This window comes from Dromiciops gliroides, chromosome 4 (genome assembly GCF_019393635.1).
Source record: "Dromiciops gliroides isolate mDroGli1 chromosome 4, mDroGli1.pri, whole genome shotgun sequence".
Taxonomy (NCBI): Eukaryota; Metazoa; Chordata; class Mammalia; order Microbiotheria; family Microbiotheriidae; genus Dromiciops; species Dromiciops gliroides.
Window position 1 is genome coordinate 351,059,747 of NC_057864.1, and position 24,119 is coordinate 351,083,865.

A 24,119-nucleotide genomic window follows, 5' to 3' on the forward strand; every position below is an offset into this window, starting at 1 on the left:
AAAAATTGCAAACGATTAACATTCATATGAAACAATACTTCAAAATAACTGAGAAATATAAATTGAAACAAAACTCTGAGACTGGACATCACATCCAGAATATTGGCAAAGATGATAAAAGAGTAATTAACACTGGAAGGGTTGTGGGAGGGCATACTAATGCCTTGTTGAAGGAATTGGTCCAAACGTTCTGGAAGCAATTTGAAATTTGACTAAAATGTCTACACCCTTTACTCCAAAGATCTCATTGCACAGTATATACCCAAGGAGGTCAAGCACAGAAAAAAAGATCTAATATACACCAAAATATTTATAGTAGTTCTTTTTGTGGCAGCATAGATATCATCACAAATTACATTCAAGAATATAATGGAATTTTGCTGTGAAATAAGAAGAATGAATAGGAATATAGGGAGGCCCAGAAAACAAATGAACTGATGCAAAGTGAGGAAAGCAAAACAAGCAAACAATATATACAGTGACAATACAATGAAACCTGAACGTTGTTAAATTATGATGACCAAACTTGACACACCAAACTAAAAATATAAGAATGCACCTCTCTGTCCTCTTTCCAAAGATAGGAAACCATGGAGGTAGAACACGACATATCCTGTAGAACTTGCCTGATTACTAGTAAATTTGCCGAGTTGCTTTTTTTACATCTTTCTTTTCCATTCTTTGTTATAAAGGGGATTGCTTTCTGGGTTGGGGAGGCAGGGTGTGAATAGTTTTATTATGGAGAGCAAATTAGAGACATAAAACAAAAGGTGAAATCAGTGAATATCTCCTGATGGAGAAGTATAAATGGTTTCTTACTGACATTGTTTCATATCACTCCCTCTCCATCCCCCTTCAGTGGTATTTAGAATACTCAAGCTATCTCATGTATAATCTCATTCTGATGGTAACTGCAGGATGAACTTGTATCACAAGCTAAAATGAAGTAAACTTAGGACAATAAAAATAAAGTATTACTATTTAAAAGTCTTATTTGGTCAATTTGTTGAACTTGTCTTTCTTTAAAAGCAATGAGGCTGTAATTATAAATAAGTTAAGGAATTATTTATATAAATTCATAATAGGAGGAACTAAGGATGTCTGGTGATCATATTCCTTACCTCTTGAGGTTGATCGACTATATTCTCTTCAGATTCTCTATGTATGAAGACATAGTCAAATGCCTGGCTTTTAATTTTATACAACAAATTTTCAAATACTTTATGCAGATGCTTTATGCTAAGTTTTAATCTTGGAAAGAAATTCTGAAAAAACATTGTGTATATATGCATGCATGTGCATGCATGCAACATATGATTATATACTTTCAGTCATTTCATAATGTTATTAGTCAACCCAGCAGGCAAATTATTTTTCTACTTCCCAAATTGAAGTTTTTTTTCCTTTTTCTTTTTTTTGGAGGGGCAATGAGAGTTAAGTGACTTGCCCAGGGTCACACAGCTAGTAAGTGTCAGGTGTCTGAGGACAGATTTGAACTCAGATCCTCCTGAATCCAGGGCTGGTGCTCTATCCACTGTTCCATCTAACTGCCCCCCAAATTGAAGTTTTAAAAGATATAAGTCTAGAATAAAAAGCTATGCTTCATTCCTTTAAGATAACCTGGGATATTACACACAATAAACAATTTTGTAAAATGGTTTAAAGTATGAAGTAACAAAATTCAAATAGATTAACTACAACAAATTATTATACAAGAATATTATTCATACTTTTTGAAAGGCATTCCTTTTACCACTACTCTATCCTTTCATAGAGTGTGTTCTTTTTTTTTTTTCCCTATTTCTAAGGGGGGAAAAAAGAAAGTTAACTGTGAAATCCAAGCATGAAGCACCAGACTTGGTCCCTGAACCTTCAGGCCCAGGCAGCAAGAGAAGCAAAGCTACTGCAGTGAATGGAGCAGCCCCCATGAGGCAGTGACAGACCCTCTGTCTGACTCAGTTCTTCTACACAAAGTCCCATCCCCACCCTTCTCCCTGTACATGTGTTTGTGAATATAGGAAAGCTGAGTGGCAGCTACAGATACAAAGGTGACCTGAGCTGTCAAAGTCTTTCCAGCATTCTCTCGCATGTAGTTGGAGACCCTGTGGCTACCTCAAGCCACAGACCTTGATGAGCCATGTTGATACAGTGTGTTCTTAAGGGTTTTGCAATGTTCTTTAACATACCTAGTTGATTAAAAATATCTCTTCAAGGGCAGCTAGATGGCGCAGTGGTTAGAGCACTGGCCCTGGAGTCAGGAGTACCTGAGTTCAAATCCGGCCTCAGACACTTAACACTTACTGGCTGTGTGACCCTGGGCAAGTCACTTAACCCCTACTGCCTCACTAAAAAAAACAAACAAACAAACAAAAATATCTCTTCATTGAAAAAATATCTTAGTGGGACAACATTTAAAGATAAGTGAGCTCTGTGCTTGGGACGGAGGGAAAGAAGGAAGGAAAGGAGGGAGGGAAGGAGATACTTAAAAACCCTGATTATATTTGACTTTTCAAACATTTATTTGCTGGGACTCACATCATATCCTGAATACCACCACTAAACTTTCTATCAACAGAAAATTCTTTATACTCTCTAAAGAATTCCATTTGTTTAACTGAAACAAGGGCTCCAGTTTTCAAGGCCTCTTAACATTTCTTTTGTCATTATCCTTGAAGACCTTATATAATATACTTAAAAAAAAACAATCACATGCTTTACTAACATATTCTATAAATTCTGGAGGCTATTTTAAATAAGAAATGTCTTAAGTTGTGCTTACAGACTATTTATGTGTGTGTGTGTATATATATATATACATATATACACACATATTTATATATATATAATTGCTACAGGAAAAACAAAAATTAAAATTCCAGGTATCTCTTATTGTTTATATCAATCAATGAGTTGTTAAAGAGCAATGTGAACCACAAGTGACTATAAAGGCAATAAACAGGCAATAAACACAGAATCTGGAAATACTTGAGGAAAAAATATATATATATGTATATGTATATGTATATGTGTATGTGTATGTGTATGTGTATGTGTATATATATATATATATAGGATATAGGAAAGTGAGGATCTTCTTTTAAAAATGATCAAAATATATATGTCATTCCAATAGAATCAGATTCAGTTCTTTTACTTTACCAAGAAAGAATGTATAGAAAAAGAAGAGAATTCATGACAGAGCCATGTTTAGGGGCATAACTTAGATGCAGAATGAGCAAAGAAGACTGAGAAGTCAGACAGAAGAACCTAGAGAGAAGTGTGTCACAAAGACCCAGAGAGGAGAGATTATACGGAGGTGATCAACAGTGGCAAATGTTGCTGAATGTTCAAGCAATATGGGGAATGATTATTTGGTGATTAAGAGGTATCAATAATAATCGAAGAGAAAGTCATTTCACTTAAATGGTAAGCCAGATTTCAGGAGACTGAAACATGAGTAAGGGGAGAAGAAGAGGCATCAAAGCAGAAAAAGCAGAAAGCTTTCCTCCCCTGGAGTTTGGCTGTGAAAGAGAAGAAAGATATGGGATGAAATTTGGAAGGAATGGCAGGTGGACCTATCTTTTTAGGAATGAGAAAACCTGGAACATTGTGGGAAAGAGAGAATGATTAAATCACAGATAAGAGAATGGAAAAAGACGGGACAGTTAAGAGGGGAAAAAGTAGGGAATGAGAACAAGAGTATAAGTAGAAGAGTTGACCTTGGCAAAAAGAAGCACCACCAAGGAAAACCTAACTATGTTGGACACTACTATGAGATAGTAAAATTACCTGTTTACTTTCTAATCTTTCATGCAATAAATGAAACAAAGGAACAGTATCTTTTTAAGTCTGTTATTATATTAAAGTGTAAGCAGGCAACAAAATTTACCTGAAGAAATATAAACTGTATTTCTATTTTTATGTGCAAATTTTTTAAAAGGACACTGAATGTATCCTTCATACAGAATGTACAACCTATTCCACTTGAAATTTAAGTACTTGAAACACAGCCAGCAGCCTGATATCTATTGTAGGCCTACAGGAGAATAATCATATCTGTATACTGGAATGTTTTCCTTCACTCCAAAAATAGTATGCAAGCAGGCTAGTTCCACACAGATGGTAGGTCAAATTCCTTGTAAACATGCCATAAATTAAAATGATGTAAAATGGATTTTCCCATATTTAAAAAAAAGGAGGGGAGTGGTGGTTAAGCAACCAATGTGCAATTTTATATAGAAATTACTACAAATGATATATTTATGGTATAAAACTTCCTAAAATGTCTTTAAGTAATGAATCAACATAAAACAGTAAAAATTTAATATGATAAAGTATCAAGTTTTTTTCATAATGCCTATTTTTTTTTAATTCCAACAAATCAGAAGGAATAAAAAACTTCAATAGGGTTACAGAATTTTAATAAAGACCTCTTTGCAAAGCTTTCCATGTATTCTGTAAACAGATTTTGGGAGAGAACTAGGGATTCTTGATGGCTTTTCAGAAGCTGAGGCAAGAATACTTTTTTCCCAGTCTTTCTGAAGATTAGAACCCCACAGCCTTAGTGATTCAGTTTTTCTATTGCCTTCATAAATCGTTCTGCTTTCTTGAGCTTCCTTGGGAGTTCTTAACCTGGAGTCTGTTAACTTATTTTTATTATTTTGATAATCTCCATTTAAGGAGGGAGCTCAGCTGAGAACATGTTCTCATTTCTTACCTGGCTACACTATTTTGGGACTTCTCTGACTTTTCCAAAATGTCCCAAGTAGAATACCTTCTTCCCAGCCCCCTTCCTTTTGTGTGTTGTATTCCCCTATTAAATTGTAAACTCCTTCAGAGGCAAAGACTGTCCACCCCCGTTTGTAACCCCAGTGCTTTTGCACACCTTATCATAGTACCTGGCACAAAGTAGGAACTTGAATGTTTATTGACTAATAACTGTATTTCAATATGAATGGTTAGTTTTGTATTTTATTTTGAGCATTTAAAAACATTATCCTAAGAAAAGGTCCATAAGCATCACTAGCCTGCCAAAGAGATCTATCATCGCATACACATACACATACAAACACACACACACACACACACACACACACACACAGGTATGCATACACACATACAAGGTTAGAGAACCCTTGGCTCTAGATTCAGTTTACCCTCTGCCTAAATGTTTATGGAACACCTTGCCTTTAAAACTTCATGAACCCACCCGCCCTTCTACTTATTTATGCTAATTGTGCTGTTTTCAAATATTGTCAATGCCTTTGGTTCAAGAAGAGATCAACTCAAAGTACCAAGCATGATAGTGTACTTGAACCCACAAAATCATGTCTTTCTACCTCAGTCATAAGACTGGCATTTTGCCCTTCCAACAATAAAATGTATTCATCATTAGAACACTGTTTTTCCCTGTTCTACATTCTTCAAGACTGAACATACCACAACTTTGAAGTAAATGAGAATTTATTTTCTCTCACACAACAAATGCTTTAGAACTTTAATTTTAATATTATTTGATGTAGTACCTTCTGGGAGGTCATGAACTCATTCAAAATAGTTTTGGAATTCCCGTTTTAAGGCTTTAACTAAAAAATAAATAAATAAATAAGCTACCTGACACAAAGGAAATCAGTTTCGGTGCTAACTAGTCACAGGGTACTCTCCCTTGGTCAGATGTTTTTCTTCTTAGTCTCACTTCTTTCTGCTCCATTTAGTTTAGTTCTGCTACCTCTTTCCTCTTTCCACCCAGGTATAAAGACTGTGAGGACAAGACTAAGGGACAACTCATTGAGAGTACCTTGGGAAGCAGATTTGTATGCACCTGAGCTAAACAGGTAGCACAGCTGGCTCAGTGTCATAAATGGATTGCTGAAAGTTACTTGAACTTTAAGCTGAGAATTGGGTGAATACTTAAGAAGTTTTGGTTGCAAAGCACTTAATAGCAGATTTTGAGGACTCCTTGACACAGGAGGACAGATTAATTCATCTTCATGCTGTTAAACATTATTGCGAAGATCACAACTGGGTATCAAAAACATCAAGGAAATGAATAAATCGTCAATCAGAGTAAAAATCCCCATTCCTTTCTCAAGGCAGTGGAGGATTTTCAAAGGCAGGCAAGAACAATTTTTTATCAAGTATTTTCTAGCTGTTGTACCATTGTGTTCTCAGAAAAATAAGAAGGTACTTATGTGGTTTCATGAAAATTATAATACAGGCAGTCTCTACCTTTGTTGTTGCTCAGTCTTCAGAAGTGTCGGACTCTTCATGACCCTGTCTACCACAGCATGCCAATACTGTCCATGGGATTTTCTTGGCAAAGATACTGGAATAACCATTTCCTTATCCAGGAGACTAAGACAAGCAGATAGTAATTGACTTGCTCACAGTCATACAGCTAGTAAGGTGTCTGAGGCCACATTGGAACTCAGGAAGATTATGTCTTCCTGACTCCAAACTTGATGCTCTATACACCTCGCTGTCCCATGATGAAATTACTTACTTCCTATAGAGCTTATATATTATGGGCCACAGGAACTCCCCAACTGATAAAGATGACCCTCCCTACCTCTTCACTATTCAATACTCACAACTGACACTCATCTTTCCAGGTCACATTTTCTACTTTTCTTCAGCCATATAAGCTACAGGTCAGCCAGGAAATGAAGCAGAAAAACACTGAAATCTCCCATCATTGTATTTCTAGTCATTGTCCCCATCCTCAGTACCCTAAGAACCACTATCTTTTGCTTTCTTCCTCTGTTCTTTACTCTCACCCTTTTCTACCACCTGTTTCCTTCACTCCTGCCATAGCACTCTGGTGCTCCTCTTCCCACTATTCACATTTTGATTTTTTACTACCTGATCCTTGCTCCAAGTACTCTACTCTCCCTCTAGCTAGAGCCCAGACCCAACACATGAAAGCTATTATACAAGGCTTAGAGCTGTGGAAGTCCCCATTCCTAATATCAGAGTAGAGAAAGGGCAAAAGTAAGAAATATCTTGTCAAGCTGAATGTATTTGTCCACAGAAGCACTGTTTATAGTACTACTAGTACTGTATTTCTAGTATATTATAGGCTGAATTGGGCCATGGGGGCGGGGGGGGGGGGGTGAGGGGGGAAACCTCTTTTTTTTTTTTAAACAAGAGAATGATTTAAAGTTTCAAATAACAAGTCTACCAAGTAACTTTTAAAGGCTGGATTTAAATGAAAAACTTTATAAACATTACATGAAATAATTAAAAACAATTACAGCTCATATCCCTATTTTATTTCACATTCCTCCATATGGCATATTTGAAAAGAAGTGAATGGGGGGAAAGTATCTGAATTGTCAGAAGCAATGGAGATACTGCAGTAACATAGCTATAATCTGACTTGTGTTCTCTTCTTCTTTGGTGCTAACCTAGATCTGTAAATTATTATGGGATACAAGAAATTCCCAGATGACTAAGCATAATAAACCAACACTGCAGTAAAATGTGAACAGGTTCATCTCAAATGAGAAATTCCCTCCCAAGAACTGTCAATAAATATTGTGGCTCCGAGACAAATCTAGAAAAGTACATGTTGTGAGGCAGTAACCTTGTGTTCACAAAAGCATCCTAATTTTGAAATCATGATTTAGAAAAAGGGTATATTTTTAGGTTAAAATACAAAGCAACAATTTCAATTAATATTGTCTTATGTCACTAACAATTGCATTTGGCTGATGTTTTTTAATGACTAAATAGGAATTGGGTTCTCAAAGTCTCTAAGCTAGTGGAGCACAAACTCTGGAAGATGCTATTTAAGCTGGAAAGGCTTTTGGTGGGACTATTGGCCAAGCTAGATCAGTTTTCAATAGTTCATCAAAAGATGGTCTACAGAGTGATGACTTTTTGGCCACGACAACTAACACAATCAACTACTCACAAAATGGTTATGATTTACATCTGTGAATGAAGTGTCCATACCTATTAATTTATGGGTCCTTTAAGCATAGAAAGAAAATCAAGGATTTCAGGACATGTGCTTAACTGATGACTAATAGTACTTTATTATGGCAGCCATATATTGATTATAGAATAACTCTGCTACCATATCCCAACCCAAGAAATGAAGTACTATGATGATAGCAGCTGAGAAAGAAATGCATTTTGAAGATCGGTGAATGTCTTGAACAATAAAAAGGGGGTTTTTTGTTTGTTTTGTTTTTTGCGGGGCAATGGGGGTTAAGTGACTTGCCCAGGGTCACACAGCTAGTAAGTGTCAAGTGTCTGAGGCCGGATTTGAACTCAGGAACTCCTGAATCCAGGGCCAGTGCTTTATCCACTGCGCCACCTAGCTGCCCCCACAAGGGGTTATTTTTTAAACCAACTATAGTGTCACTAAGAAAATCGCTGACTTCACAATTTTGAACTTAAGCTACTAACTTTCATCTGATTGTTCTAAACTTTACACCGGGCTTAGTTTTACATTTATTAAACAGATACTGTTTCATCTGAGTGTTTTAAAATACACTAAATCAACAGCTTATTTAAGAAATAAAAGCAATCCTAACCAGAATCCTGAGGAATTCTCCATATCTCTCTGCTTTATTTTAACCTATCTAGCAAATAATATGTAGAACACATTTTTATACCCTAATATGCAATAATACATAACTTTAAATAGGGAAAAGTTACATAAGAAATATATATAGTAAGAAAATAAAGCCTGGATTTTGCTAAAAAAACTATTATTACTCTAATACACTCTTGGCGGAGCTGTGAACTGACACAACCATTCTGGAGAACAATTTGGAACCATGCTGAAAGGTTTTAAAACTGTGCATACCCTTTGACAAAGCAATACCACTACTAGTTCTGTATCCCAAAGAGATCATGGAAAAGGGAAAAGGACCCACATGTACAAAAATATTTATAGCTGCTCTTTTTGTGGTACCAAAATTGGGGAATGGCTGAACAAGTTGTGGCATATGAATGTAATGGAACACTATTGTGCTGTAAGAAATGATAAGCAGATGGATTTCAGAAAAACCTGGAAAGACTTACATGAATTGACACTAAATTAAGCAGAACCAGGAAAACATTGTACACAATATCAACAACATTTTGTGATGAACAACTGTGATGGACTTGGCTCTTCTCAGCAATGCAATGATCCAAGACAATGCCAAAAGACTTAGTGGTGGAAAATGCTCTCCACATTCAGAAAAAGAACTATGGAGTCTGAATGCAGACCAAAGCATACTATTTTCACTTTTGTTGTTGCTTTTCTGTTATTGTTCTTGTTTATTTTTTCTTCCGTTTTTTTCTAATTAATGTGGAAATATGTTTAACATGATTGTAATGTATAATCTATATCAAATTGCTTTCTGGCTTCAGGAAGGGGGAGGGAAGGGAAGGTGGGAGAAAAACTTGGAACTCAAGAAATATATTTACATGTAATTGAGAAAATTTCAAATAAAAAAAATAAAATTTTGAAAAAAAAAGCTACTGTTGCTATTCTGTGTTGTTTTTATCATAGTATTAAAAATTCTTTTAGGATAAAGTACCAGTCCTGGATTCAGGAGTACGTGAGTTCAAATCTGGCCTTGGACACTTGACACTTACTAGCTGTGTGACCCTGGGCAAGTCACTTAACACCCATTGCCCGCAAAACAAACAAACAAACAAAAATCTTTCAAAAAAAAAAAAAACACTTCGAGTACCTCATATCAAAGAGAAATAAGAAAGGAATTCTTAATTGTAAAAGTCAATGGATGCACGTTACAGAATTGTTTATTTATATCATTTGATGACTTAACTAATAGGGTTTTTTTTTTTAGGGTATGTTTTAATATACATGGACATATACATGTATAGATAAACATATACATACACACATGCATACATTTATCTGTTAAATAGTATTGTAGATACGAAAACTTTATCCATGAAATTTCATACATTTTCCCCTATTTATCCACTTCTTTCTTATCATAGATGTAGGAATTTTGCTTGTAAAAAGCTTTTCAATTTTCAATAATATATATTGTGTTAATTATGTTTACCCCTTGTTTAAGAAAATGTCTCCTACCAATAACACGAAAGCTTAAAAAAGCCATTACCAAATAGGAGTAGTTAAAAGATGCAAAAAAATTGTTCTTAAAAGAATAATTCCAAGTTATTAAGAACCATATAATAGATTTCTCCAACAATGATTGAAGACAATCCCAAAGGACTAATGAAACATACTCTCCACCTCCAAAGAAAGAATAGTGACTGAACACATACTGAAGCATGCTATTTTTCACTCATTTTCTTTTCAGTTTTCATATACAAAATGATTAATATAAGTATTTTTTCACAATTGTACATGTATAACATATATTTGCTTGCTGTCTCAGAGAGGTAGGAGGAGAGGAAAGGAGGGATAGAACTTTGAACTCAAAAATTTAATTTAAAATGTTTATTTTTTAAATGATTTTTCCAAGTCATTAATAATGAGGGCAATGCAAATCAAAACAACTTATAAGGTTCCACCACATACTTAGCAAATTGTTGGAGAGATCATGGTAAGATAGGCATACTAATAGATTACTGATGTAGTAGGAAATTGGTATAATTATTTTGGAAAGCAATTGGATATTATGAAATAAAGTGGCCAAAATTTCCATATACTTTGACACAGAAATTTTACTGCCAGGCATATGCTCCAAGGAGGTCATTAATAAAAAGGATCCAATTAAGATACCAATAAAAATGCATAACAGATATAGCTACAAGAACTAAATAGTCCTGTGTCCTATGGCCTATGGCCCAAGAAGTCAAAATGATTATGGTTTACAACTCCCCTCTAACACATATTAGATTTGTGATCACTGGCAAGTCACTTAACCTCCCTGAACTTTCATTTCCTCATTTGTAAAATGAAGCACAGGACTACTTTAAGATTCATAAGAAATAATATATGTGTGTACTTTAAAAACTTTAACACTATATAAATATAGGATTAATCAGAAAAAGAATGACTACATAAAAGTGGCTGTACAATTTTGATTTAATAAACACTTAAGTATCTAACCATATACAAAGCAAGGTAATAGTCACTGATGAAAATACAAATAAAAATGAGCCCCTACACTATCCTTTCAAGAAGTTTATAGAAATTTCGAATTAAGCATATACAATGAAACTGACCAAATGGTCCAAAATAAAGCTTCCTGATCCTGCCAAACAACATGCCGGGGACACAATGACCAAATAGGAATTATCAAATAGTTTGACCAGGGGACGCAATGACCAAATAGGAATTATCAAATAGTTTGACCAGTTCACTAGTCAAAAAAGCACCATATAAGTTCCAATATGTAAAGTCCTAATAGCTTTAAGAATATGTGATTCCTGAAGGAACAGTCCATACTTAGGAATTATTTCCTGGAGTCAGTCATCATTTACAAATATTGGCAATCTCCTTTGTTTGTACTAACATATAATGATGATAGCAACATGCAAAGATGTTCAAATGCAAGATAAGATATGAGACCCAGAAGTCATAACTGGATGCCAATGTGGTTCTCCTCAATTTACCAAAGGAACTTTCAGTCTTTTATACAAAGTTTATTATACTGCTGCTGAAATAAATTAGTTCAAATCCAAACTAGTCTAGATTCAAATTTAATAATTAGGTTGTTCCAATCCACTACTTTTAGCAAATGGAATATAATCTTTGCTGTTCTTCAAGTGTTTTATCTCTCTTTCATATGCCTTTGTCCTGAGCTCATTCATCACTCACAGCATATCAAACAATACAGCTAATCTCCCTGTGTTTCCTGGAATAGCCTATCTGAAGAGACACTCCACTAATGTTTTTAGATACAAGAATTTTCTTACATCACCTAATGCAAATAAACTAAGACCAAAAGAGAGAAGTAATATAAACCAAAAGTTACAAAGCACATGATGGGCTTCACCAAAAGAGAAGAAACCAAATTGATCAACTGACCAAAGGGAAACAAACACTATGTCAATTGTTAAAAATGATTTTAATCTCATTGTTTTATTTCTTTGCTTTGCCATATTTATACTACTTTAATAAAGTATCCATTCAAGAAATAGAAGTTGTTTTAACAGCAAGAAGACACTGGGCATTAAATGAGGGTAGGTTCAGTTCTATATTTTACTGTTTGATGCACACTCACAAAGAGATATCCCACACAACATTGAATACTTCAAGGCATCTGAAATTTTGTTGGCGTGAATACTTCCGCCTCCAGGGCTGTAACTGTCAGCAATCTTTAAGTGCTACTGTGACATAAATCACTGATCATTTTGTAGCCAAAACGGGTTTAGGTCAATCCACATTTATATGACTGCTACACTTAAAAACTATGATCAACTGTGATGCCAAAGATGGATGAAGCATTCAGCTTATGTCCCAACAGAGAGAAACGATAGACTAAATAGGTAGAGTGAGACATATTTTTGGAAGTGGTCAAGTCTTCCTGACTCCAGGTACAGATTTCTATCCATTGTGCCTGATACAGAAATGCGTGATTAAAATGGGATCAAATTTTAAAATTAATTTTAAAAGCACATATTTTGGAAGTTATTTAAAGACAGAAATACATTCCTCTTCAAGGACATTTCTGAAGTTTTTCCAGCTTGATAGAATGACAGCTTGAAAGTTGAAAAGGATATCAGCAGCCATCTAGTTTCCACTATAACATAGCTGACAAGTGGTATGTCCTGACAGACTGTGTTCTGATAGAGTAATCTTCAAAAAAACCCAAAGTTCACTTCCATAGCATGATGAGGAAATCAACTTAAGATTTTCTGGTTTAGTGGATTGAGCCCTAGACTAGGGTTCTAAACCCAGATGAGACATGATCTTTCTGATGACTGATGTGGGCCAAATAATAATGTCAAAGGACCCAAGCAAACACTGTCAAGTATTAGGAAATCCTAGGTAATTTTATGTAAATAAAACTGTCCATTATAACTGCTATGATTCTCTCTATCCCATATTTGTTCATGATGGACTCTTTCTTTATCCATAGGTCTGAAAGGTAATTTCTTCCTCATTCTTCTAATATACTTTTTTTTTTTTTGGATGAAGCAGTTGGGGTTAAGTAACTTGCCCAGGGTCACAGAGCTAGTAAGTGTTAAGTGTCTGAGGCCAGATTTGAACTCAGGCCCTCCTGACTCCAGGGCCAGGGCTCTATCCACTGCGCCACCTAGCTGCCCCTTCTAATATACTTCTAACATACTCTTTTATGTCTAGGACATGTATGCATTTTGATCTTTTATTTTGGTAAATGGTGTGAGGTATTCTGCCAGATGGCTGTTCAGTTTTTCTTTCATTTTTCTTTTGGTCAGATGAATTCTTATCCCAGTAGCTAGGGGTCTTTTGGTTTGTAAAAAGGGAAGCTACTAGGTTTATTTGCTTTTGTATGTTAAGTACCTAATTTGTTCCCCTAATCAACCTCTTCTTTTTTCAACTAGTACCAAATTACTATTTCATAGCAATATGCTGTATGCTATCTGGTCTGCATCAGCCCCCTTCCTTCTAGCTCCCTACTCCAGCCCCACCATTATTTCCCTAAAGAGTCTCGACCTTTTTGTTACAGATTCATATCTTCATTATTATCTTATTATTAATTTTTCTTGTTCAAAAAATTAAATCTCTGGTAGTCTGGCCTAGCACTAGATACCTAAATAAATTTAGGTAGTACTGTCATTCATATTATATTAGCCTACTCATGAGAAATTACTATTTCTACAATTATTTAGGTGTCTTTATTTCCTTAGGTAACATTTCATAGTTAATGCCTGTTTGAATCCTGGATGGTGGGCACCACCCCATCCCCATTCCTGAAGTATTTTGTATGTCCTCCAAGTACTTTACATGGAATTTCTCATTCCGTCTCTTCTTGCTCAAGATTGGGGGGGGGGGGGGCGCCGCACGGCGATATTCTCCTAAGTTTTTCTTGGACTTCACTATCTCCAGAAACTCATAATTCTGTGTGACTTCATGCAGAGTTAACTTCTCCCAGCCTTTTTGGCTTCTTTTTATGTGTTGTTTTCCTCATTAGACTGTGAGTTTTTTGAGGACAGGGATTATCCTATGCTTTCTTTGTATCCCCAATGCTTAGCACACTGTCTGGCACTTAACAAATGTTTATTGCACTTAACATTTATTGACTCTGACTATAAGCATACCATCATTTCATATACAAAAAGTAAATTTTTTTCTTTGTCTTTGCATCTTCCTGTCATTTATATTTCTTTCTTTCTTTCTTTCTTTCTTTCTTTCTTTCTTTTTTTTGTCTCATTACTATACCTGGCATTTCTAACACCATATCAAATAGTAGTGGTAAAAATGGACATTCTTACTTTGCTCCAAGTGAAAATGAGTTCATACAAATTATACATGATCCTATCTCTTCAAGATTATATACATGTATGTGTAAATCTATCAGTCTATCTATATACATACACATATAGATATACATGTGTATATATGTATACACATATATAAAATATCTACTATGATAAAAAGGATCCATTTATTTCAATGCTTTCTCATGTTTTTAACAAAAATGAGAGCTATATTGTCAAAAGCCTTTTGTGCCTATTGATATAATTCCATGACTTTATTTTTATTTTGATCATTGCTATTAACATGATCAATTGTTTATATTTAACCCTATATTCTCAGTATAAATCTAACCTAGTAATACTGTATAATCTTTCAGATAATGCTGTGGCCTCTTTGCTAATATTTTATTTAAAATGTTTGTATCAATCTGAACAATTGGAGAAATAGTAATTGCTCATGAGTAGGCCAAGTCAAAATAATAAAAATAACAATTCTACCCAAGTTAATATACTTATTCATTGCCATACCAAACAAACTACAAATGAATTATTTTATAGGCATAAATTAGAAAAAATAATCTGGAGGAACAGTCAAGAATATAAAGGGAATCAATAAAAATGCAAAGAAAAAAATGAAAATCAATAAAGTATGTATAATATCAGATTTCTAACTATATTACAAAGGGGGTAATCACCAAAACATGGCTAACAGAGTAGTGGATCAGTGTAATAGATTAAGTACACAATACAAAATAGTAAATGACCATAAGTAATCTAATGTTTGATAAACCCAAGCTTTTGCAGAAAGAACTCACCATTTGACAAAAACTGGTAGGAAAACTGGAAAACATTTTGACAGAAACTAGGCATAGAGCAACATATCACACTATGTGCTAAAGTAAAAATGGATAAATGATTCAGACATAAAGGCTGATATCATAAGTAAATTAGGGGAGCATGAAAAAATGTATCTCTCAGATCTATAGATAAGGGAAGAGTTTATGGCCAAACAAGAGATAGAGAGGATAATGATGAACTAAAATGTCTAATTCTGGTTACATGAAATTAAAAGGGTTTTGCACAAACAAAACTAATGCACCCAAAGTTAGGAAAACAGGAAACTGAAAAAAATTCACAGCAAGTTTCTCTAATAAAGGCCTCATTACTCAAATATGTAGGAAATTGAACTATATTTATAGAAATAAGAGCCATTCCCCAGTTGATAAATTGTCAAAGGATATGAAAAAGCAGTTTTCAAAAGAAAAAGAAATGGAACTATTCTTATTAATGTGGAAAAATGCTCTTAATTCAGTACTGATTAGAGAAATGTAAACTGAAATAACTCTAAAATACCACCTCACACCTGTGGGGAATAAAAGAAGGCAGTGTGTTATTCTCAGAAACCCTTCCCTATCATAAATTCTATGAGTCTATTACCTGATGACCCCTAATGTAGAGAATGAAAGGAGACAGTGTATTATTCTCAGTAACTCACTTCTTAGGATAACCATATGTTACATTCTGTTATTGCTTACAGAGTCCTGCTATGTCCTCACTCTTCCTGTATGTGCTCATGATCAGGTCATGCTATGTATCGTGCTGCCTTCTGATTGGGTTAGACAGTTTCCTGACAATTAGCTAATGGGGGTCAGACAAGGGCGAGAAAGGGTACTGCATTAGGAAAACACACAGACATACACACACACACACACACATATATATATTGCTTGCTTTTGAACTTGCAGGCACACTTACCATATCCAGGTGTATGCCCTTTCTCAAGAAAGAAAATAAATATTTTCTGCTTTCTTTCTCCAACTCCAAGTGTTTATTTTGAGTGAGTGGTTGTTTTTGTCCCCCACATAACTATCAGATTGGCTAACATGATAGAAAAGGAAAAGGACAAATGCTGAGGGGGAAGTGGAAAAAGAGGAACATTAATGCACTTTTGGTGGAGTTTTTAATTAGTCCAACCATTCTGGAGAACCATTTGGAAGTATGTCCAAAGAGCTACAGAACTGTGCATGCCCTTTTATCCAATAATACCACTAATACACCCATATCCCAAAGAGATTAAGAAAAGGGGGAAAATACTTATTTGTACAAAAATCTTTATAGCAGCTCCATTTATGGTGGCAAACATTTGTAAACTGTGATGGAATCCAATTGTGCTATAAGAAATAACAAGCACTAAAGCACAGGCCCTGGATTCAGGAGGACCTGAGTTCAAATTTGACCTCAGACACTTGACACTTACTTACTAGCTGTGTGACCCTGGGCAAGTCACTTAACCCTCATTGCCCCCACATAGATAGATAGATAGATAGATAGATAGATAGATAGATAGATAGATAGATAGATAGATAGATAGATAAATGAATGAATGAGTAAATAAATAAACAAATAAATAAAATAAAATAAATACAAACAAACAAATAACCAGCAGGATAGTTTCAGGAAAACATGAGAAAACTTATATGAACTCATATAAAGTGAGCAGAACTAGGAGGACACTGTACACAATAACAAGAATATTTTAAGGATGATTAATTGTGACAGCTACTCTGATCAAGGCACTGTTCCAAGACAATTCCAAAGGACCCATGATAAAAAATGCTATCTACCATTAGAGACAGAACTAATGAACTTTGAGTGCAGATTTAAGTATTTTTTTTTACTTTTCATGTGTTTTCTTTTGCAACATGTCTTAAATAGAAATGTTTTGCAACACTTCATTCACATGTACAACTGATATATTGCATGTCTTCTCAAGAGGTGGGGGAAAGGCAAAGGGGAAGAACTCAAAATTTTGAAAAACAAATGTTAATTAGAAAATATTTAACAAAATAAATAAAAATATATATTTTTTAAATGAAAACTACAAAGAAGTCCTGGGAAAGAAACCAAAAACCTCAGGGGCACAGGTGTTTTCCTTACAACCTACTAAACGTAGAGGCACTGAAAGAAAAAGATAACTTTTGATAGAATAGGATTTGAGTTTCTAGAGAATGACTTAAAATATAAGAAAAAGGGACAACATTCTAATTTTAAAAAATACTTTAGAAATTTCATCAATGCAATGACCAACTGTGATTTCCAGAATACAGATGATAAGGCATGATACCTACACCTTCAGATAGAGAGGTGGTAGATCCAGTGTACAATTCCCAAATTGCCAACATAAGAATTTCTTCTGCTTGGCAGAGGGGGCCTACTGATAACCTTGTAGACAGGGCAGGCAGGAAGGATCATAGAATAATTTTTTAAATGCACAGAAGGACATAAGGAAAAACAAGTAGTAAGAGTTCTGAAATTTACATGTTTAATTTGTTAGAAAATTTAAAAAGAAAAGCAAGCTGTACATAAAAGAAATGTTGTTTCATGCATAACCTTCTTTCTGTTCTACTTTGTATTAGGGAAATATGCAGTTTCGTTTAGTGTTTAGCTTCAGAACTAAAAATGTAAAACGGACATGCACAAAAACAAAAGAATCCATAATGAAATCATTTATATATTTCATGTTGTATGTAATACAAAGAGAACTAGATTTAGAGTCAGAAGAACTAAGTTCCAATCTTGGATCTACCTTCTACTCGTTACCTGTGGCCTCAAATAAATTAATTCTCCTCCCTAACCCTCCATTTCTTCTTCTGTGAAATGAGATATTAAATCAACTTACTACAGTGATTCTCACTATTTGCAGTAGTTATGTTCTATAAAGTTATTGTGAATATTGAATTAGCAAATTCTGAACCACTGCTCCTAGGAGAAATACAGGGTTAGGTTCCTGCAAGCCTCTAATCACAATATTTTTATCAACCAATCAATATATAACCTTGTTTTATATGTGTTTGTTTAAAGACATCTTTACACATATTTCTTACAGTCTCATCAGCTTTAAAAATCTGCTCTTCCACCTAACCCTTTTCTTGCATAAGACTTGGCAAGTATTTTTTTTAATTCTTCCACAGCCTCCTGATCTATAGAACCTTCCACACCTACAAAATCACCTTTTGAAACCTATGAAACAGAACTAGGCAAGAAGGAGTTAATATTTTCCTGACCCTGAATAACTAATGTACTGTAAACTTCTTTGGCTTTCAGTCTCACAACAATGCTGTCCACTATGCTTTTTAAAAATTGGTCATCACCTCATAAATCCACAAATTTAGCCAAGTTTCCATCTTTTCTACAGCTTCATCATGCACTTCTTCACGTACTTCATATCATGAACTTCTTAGTCATTTCAGTCATCTTTGATGCTCTCTGACCCCTTTTGGGGGTTTTCTTGGCAAAGATACTAGAGTCATTTGCCATTTCTTTCTACAACTCATTTTATAGAAGAGGAACTGAGGCAAACAGGGGTAAGTGACTTACCCATGGTCACATAGCTAATAAGTGTTTTCCTGACTTCAGGCCCAGTGCTTTAGCACTTTCCAGAGTAGCTTCATATACAAATCAGAAAATTTCCTCTTCCTTTTTCTGGGATGTATTATATTGTTGATTCATTAACACTGAAGTAATAGCCAACAGCACTAGACAATTCATGCAAGAATGAAGCTTATCTAAGACATGTATTTTCTCCATAAGACACATCATAGCCTTCTTGCACTTAAAAATATTAGGCAGCAATACACTTGGGGGGCCATTTTAAAATCACCAACTTTGAAAAGGACACTTAAGAAGGCAGAGTGTTGCCTTGTTCAACCTCAACACAGAACATGTGCTTTAGGTGATTCAAATTTTTCACCGCTCTGTGCATGAATAACTAAGAAAACACAATTACTGATTTGGGGGTTACAAATAAATTTTATCAAGTAGAAAAATTTACAAATACAGAATCCATAAATAATGAGGATTGACTATATATGCCAGGGACAGTGCTAGGGATAGAAATACAAAGTAAGTGAGTGTCCCTGCTGTGAAGAAAGTTCATACTGTTCAAAAGTTTTATTGATATCTTTCAATTTTACATCACCTATATTTCTCAATGTACCCTAGCTATCCCACATAACAAAGAATAACAAAAGGAAGAGGAAAGTGTTGAATAAAACTAACCAATACAAAATGCGCTGCTCAGGTGCTATGTACTCCATGTACTCTCCCCTTCTAGCTACCATGTTCCTGCAGACTTTATCTGGGTGTATATCCTTTGCCTCCCATTTATTATGCCTATCTGAATACATGCCATATCTCCCAGAGAATATAAGATCCATAGTACTAAATAATTTCTATATTTGTACCCCAATACCTAGGAAAAGTGCTTTATAAAATGGAGACTTTAATAACTGTTTGTTGAAAAATGAATCAACTGAAGGATAATTAAATAAGTTATAAAATATGAATGTAATGGAAACAGAAACGAAGCATGGGGAAGCATGGGAATACACAAAAACTGACGCAAAGTGACGTAAGCAAAACCAATAAAAGAATATACACAACGGCACCAACAAGGTAAATGGAAAGAAACACAACGAAACAACCAAAAGTGAAGGCTGTAAAATTATTATACCAAGCATGGCCCCAGAGAAGGGATGTGAGAATGGCTCTCCCTCACTTACTGGCAAAAACAGGTGGCTATGTTCATTAAACATGACAAAAGTCAAGCTTTTTTATGTTTTGATTAGCCTGCCTTATTCTTTGTTACAAGGGACTGCTCTCAGAGAGAAGAGAGTTGAAATACATTGGAAAATGTAGGTAATGGTTTTTGGGGAAAAAAAGATACCAATAAACATTTATTTTAAAAAAACAATAATAAATTCTTCTTGCTCCCATTCCAGAAGATTATCCCTACTGTCATCGCTCTCCCTTATTTTCAATCTCTATCTACTGACTCCTTCCTTGCTATCTGCAAACATGTCTATGTCACTCCCAATCCTTAAAAAAGCCATCAGATGGTCCAACCATCCTTCCTATTATCCCATCTCCCTTCCCCCTTAACTGCTAAACTCCTTGAGAAAGTTGTTCACACTAGGTGCTTCCTCTTCTCAATCTCTTCTAAACTCTCTCAATCTCAAGTTTACACTTCATCATTTAACTGAAATTAGTTTCTCCAAGATGACCAATGACCTCTTAATTGTGAAATTCAATGGCCTTTTCTCACTCCTCATCCTTCTCCACAAAACTAAATACTATTGGCCACCTTCTATTCTTAGTTACTCTCCTCTCTGAATTTGTATTCCTATGCATTTTATTTTGTGGGCTTTAAACCATTATTCTGAGAATCAATAGGTTTAACCAGACTGCCAAAGGAGTCTATGGCATATAAACAAATATAATATAAAAAATAGCTGTAGGGGATGATGGAGTCAACAGAGGATGGTTTTGTCTGCCAGTTTGGAAAAAAATGGAGTGCTCTCTTGGTTCTTTTAAGGCTCTGTCCTACGGTGCTTATTCTTCTTTCCATTTATATAGTCACACCATAGATTAAGCCCTCATCAATCCTCACCTGAACAATTCTAATAGTATTCTAACTGCATCTCCCTACCTCAAGTCTCTGCCCACTCAAACTATTCTCCATTTTGTGACAAGTGACTTATCCTAAAGCACAGGTCTGACAATGTTACACCCCTCTAATCCCTACCACCTTCAGTTAAAAATATAAAGACCTATTTGGTATTTAAAGCTCTTCACAACCTGGTCCCTTTCTGGTCTTCTTAGACATTGCTCCCCTAGACACAAAACAATATATTTACACTGGACTACTTGCTGTTCCTTAAACAGGGCACTTCATCACCCTCTCTCTTTGTTCTCTCAATGTCTTTGCATTGGCTGTCTCCCATGCTTGGAATGCTGAATCACATTGTAGTTCCCTGGCTTCCTTCAAGACTCAGCTCATACCTCACCTTCTATAAGAGGCCTTTATACGATGTGCACAGTGACTCATGCCTTTCCTCCTACCATGTATTTCCATTAGTTTTGAGTACTGGTTTTGCCTTCCTTTACATCTCTAGCATTTAGCACAGTACCAAGAAGATGATAAATGATAGTACTTTTTTAGTTGATTCTTTAGGGTTCTCTAAGTATACCATTATATCATCTGCAAAGAGTGATAGTTTTGTTTCCTCTTTGCCTATTCTAATTCCTTCTATTTTTTTTTCTTATTGCTACAGCTAATATTTCTAGTACTATATTGAATAGTGGTGATAATGGGCATCCTTGCTTCATCCCTGATCTTACTGGGAAAGCTTCTAACTTATCCCCATTACAGATAGTGTTTACTGATGGTTTTAGATAGATACTACTTATCATTTTAAGGGATAATCCCTTTATTCCTATGTTCTCTGGTGTTTTTTAATAGGAATAGGTTCTGTATTTTGTGAAAAGCTTTCTCATCATCTATTGAGATAATCATATGATTTCTATTGGTTTTGTTACTGATATAGTCAGTTATGTTGATAGTTTTCCTAATAATGAACTAGCCCTGTATTTCTGGTATAAATCCCACCTAATCATAGTGATATATAGTGATAATATTTTGTGATATATTGCTGTAATCACTTTGCTACTATTTTAATTTAAATGTTTACATATCCTTTGACCAAGTATGCTAAAGAGATCATAAAAAAGGTAAACCTGCATGTACAAAAATACTTATAGCAGCCCTTTTTGGGGTAGCAAAATATTGGAAATAGAGGGGATGCCTATCAATTGGTGAATAGCTGAACAGGTTGTGGTATAGGAATATAATGGAATACTATTGTGTAATATGAGCAAACAATGAAATGAATAGAACCAGGAAGAAAAAAACAAAAACCTGTGTACAGTACCAGCAATACTGCAATGATCAGCTATGAATGACAACTCTTTTCAGCAACACAATGATCCAAGACAAGTACAAAGGACTCATAATGGAAATTATGGAAAGGACCACATCCAGATAGAGAACTAAATGACTCTGAGGGCTGACTGAAGCATACTTTTTTCACTTTATATTTTTCATGTTTTTTTTTCCTTTTGATCTGTTTCTTCTTTCATAATTGTGACTAATATGGAAATTTGTTTTATACAACTGTACATATGTAATCTACATCAAATTGTCTATCATTTTAGGAAGAAGGGAAGAGGATATAGGGAGAATAATCTGGAACTCAAAATCTTATAAAAATGAATTATAAAAATTGTCTTGACATATAATTGTGGGAAAATACTATTTAAAAAGAGGAAAAGGGGGGCAGCTAGGTAGCACAGTGGATAAAGCACCATCCCTGAATTCAGGAAGACCTGAGTTCAAATCCAGTCTCAGATACTTGACACTTACTAGCTGTGTGACCCTGGGCAAGTCACTTAACCCCCATTGCCTTGCCAAAAAAAAAAAAAAAAGGAGGGAAAAAGAAAAAGAAAAAGAAAAAGAAAAAATTCAAAACACCACCAATTGGGGAATGGCTAAACAAACTGTAGTAAATTGATACAACAGAACATAACTGTACCGTGTGATAAATATGAAAAATTAGGAAGCATGTGAATTGACAGGAAGAAGTAATGAGATCATGGAAAACAATATAAATAATACTAGAATATCCTAACCCCACCTGTCTTTGCTTACACTTAATTCCCCTCCAAATACCCCACAATAGGTGACACTGGTCTCCTCGATGTTCCTTTAACAAAGCACTCATCTCTTGACTCCATTAATTTCCAATAGTTGTCCCTCATACCTAGAATTCTCCCCAACCTTATCTCAACCTCCTAGCTACCTTCTATTATCAGCTAAAAGTCCTCTGTCTGCAAGAAGCATTTGCTGGTCATCCAAATGCTAGTGCTTTCCCTTTGAGGATTCTCTCTCCTCCAACTAACCTGTATATCTTGTGTTAAGCTAAAGCTTAAAATTATACTATGATTTCTAACTCTGTAACTTTTTTGTGCACAGCTTTTTGCATGCTGTCTACCTCATTAGACTAAGCCTCCTTGAGGACAGGGGCTATTTTTGCCTTTCTTTGTAAGGTACATAGCACAGCACCTGGGACACAGAAGGAGCTTAATAAATGCTTGTTAAAGAAAATAATAGGGGCAGCTAGGTGGCGCGGTGGATAAAGCACCAGCTCTAGATTCAGAAGGACCTGAGTTCAACTCCAGCCTCAGACACTTAACACTTACTAGCTATGTGACCCTGGGCAAGTCACTTAACCCCAATTGCCTCAGACAAAAAAAAACCCAAAAAACCAAACAAAAAAAAACTCAAAAAAAAAAAAAAAGAAAAGAAAAGAATAAAATTCTGAACTATCAAAAATAAATAAATAAATGCTTCTTGACTTGGAAAGGACAAAAAATTCAAAATGAATTGCTGAGGCAATCATAATGATTAATCTCAGCCTCCTCTTCCCAATAACTAGAATGCTGGAAGACAGAACACTAAACTCTACTACCTAAAGCCTTCCTTTATGGAGGACTATACCTGGACTTTGCCGTTCACTGCACTCTCCATCTTCACCTCTAGTTGGTTTCAATTATATGGGACAAAATGCTCCCCCATCTCCACCCTCTAACGAGGTATCCCTTCTGCCCTCTACAATCCACAGGACCCAGGCCAACCAATCCTTTGTTCCTGCTTCTAACTCTGCACTTGTCTACCATGCTCCAACATCAGTGCATCCACCTTGGACCTACTCCCAGTCCCTGTAGCTCTCTTTTATATGCTGTCTTCCTCTATAAGAATATATTTTACCCCCCCCCCAAAAAAAGAGAGAGAGAGAGAGAGAGAGAGAGAATATATTTGTATCCTCAGTACTTAGCACAAAGCCTGACACATATTAAGTGCTTAGACAGAATCTGAC

The 24,119-nt window shown here is 35.2% G+C and overlaps 1 protein-coding gene and 1 non-coding gene across 4 annotated transcripts in view; both read right to left on the reverse strand.

The window, feature by feature from the left end:
• CEP85L (centrosomal protein 85 like) overlaps window positions 1–24,119 on the reverse strand; it is a 250,546-nt gene that overhangs the window by 61,065 nt on the left and 165,362 nt on the right. The window lies entirely within an intron of this gene.
• On the reverse strand, window positions 2,011–2,143 carry LOC122727114. The gene has a single exon (XR_006353068.1). It is a non-coding gene; the product is annotated as a small nucleolar RNA SNORA44 (small nucleolar RNA).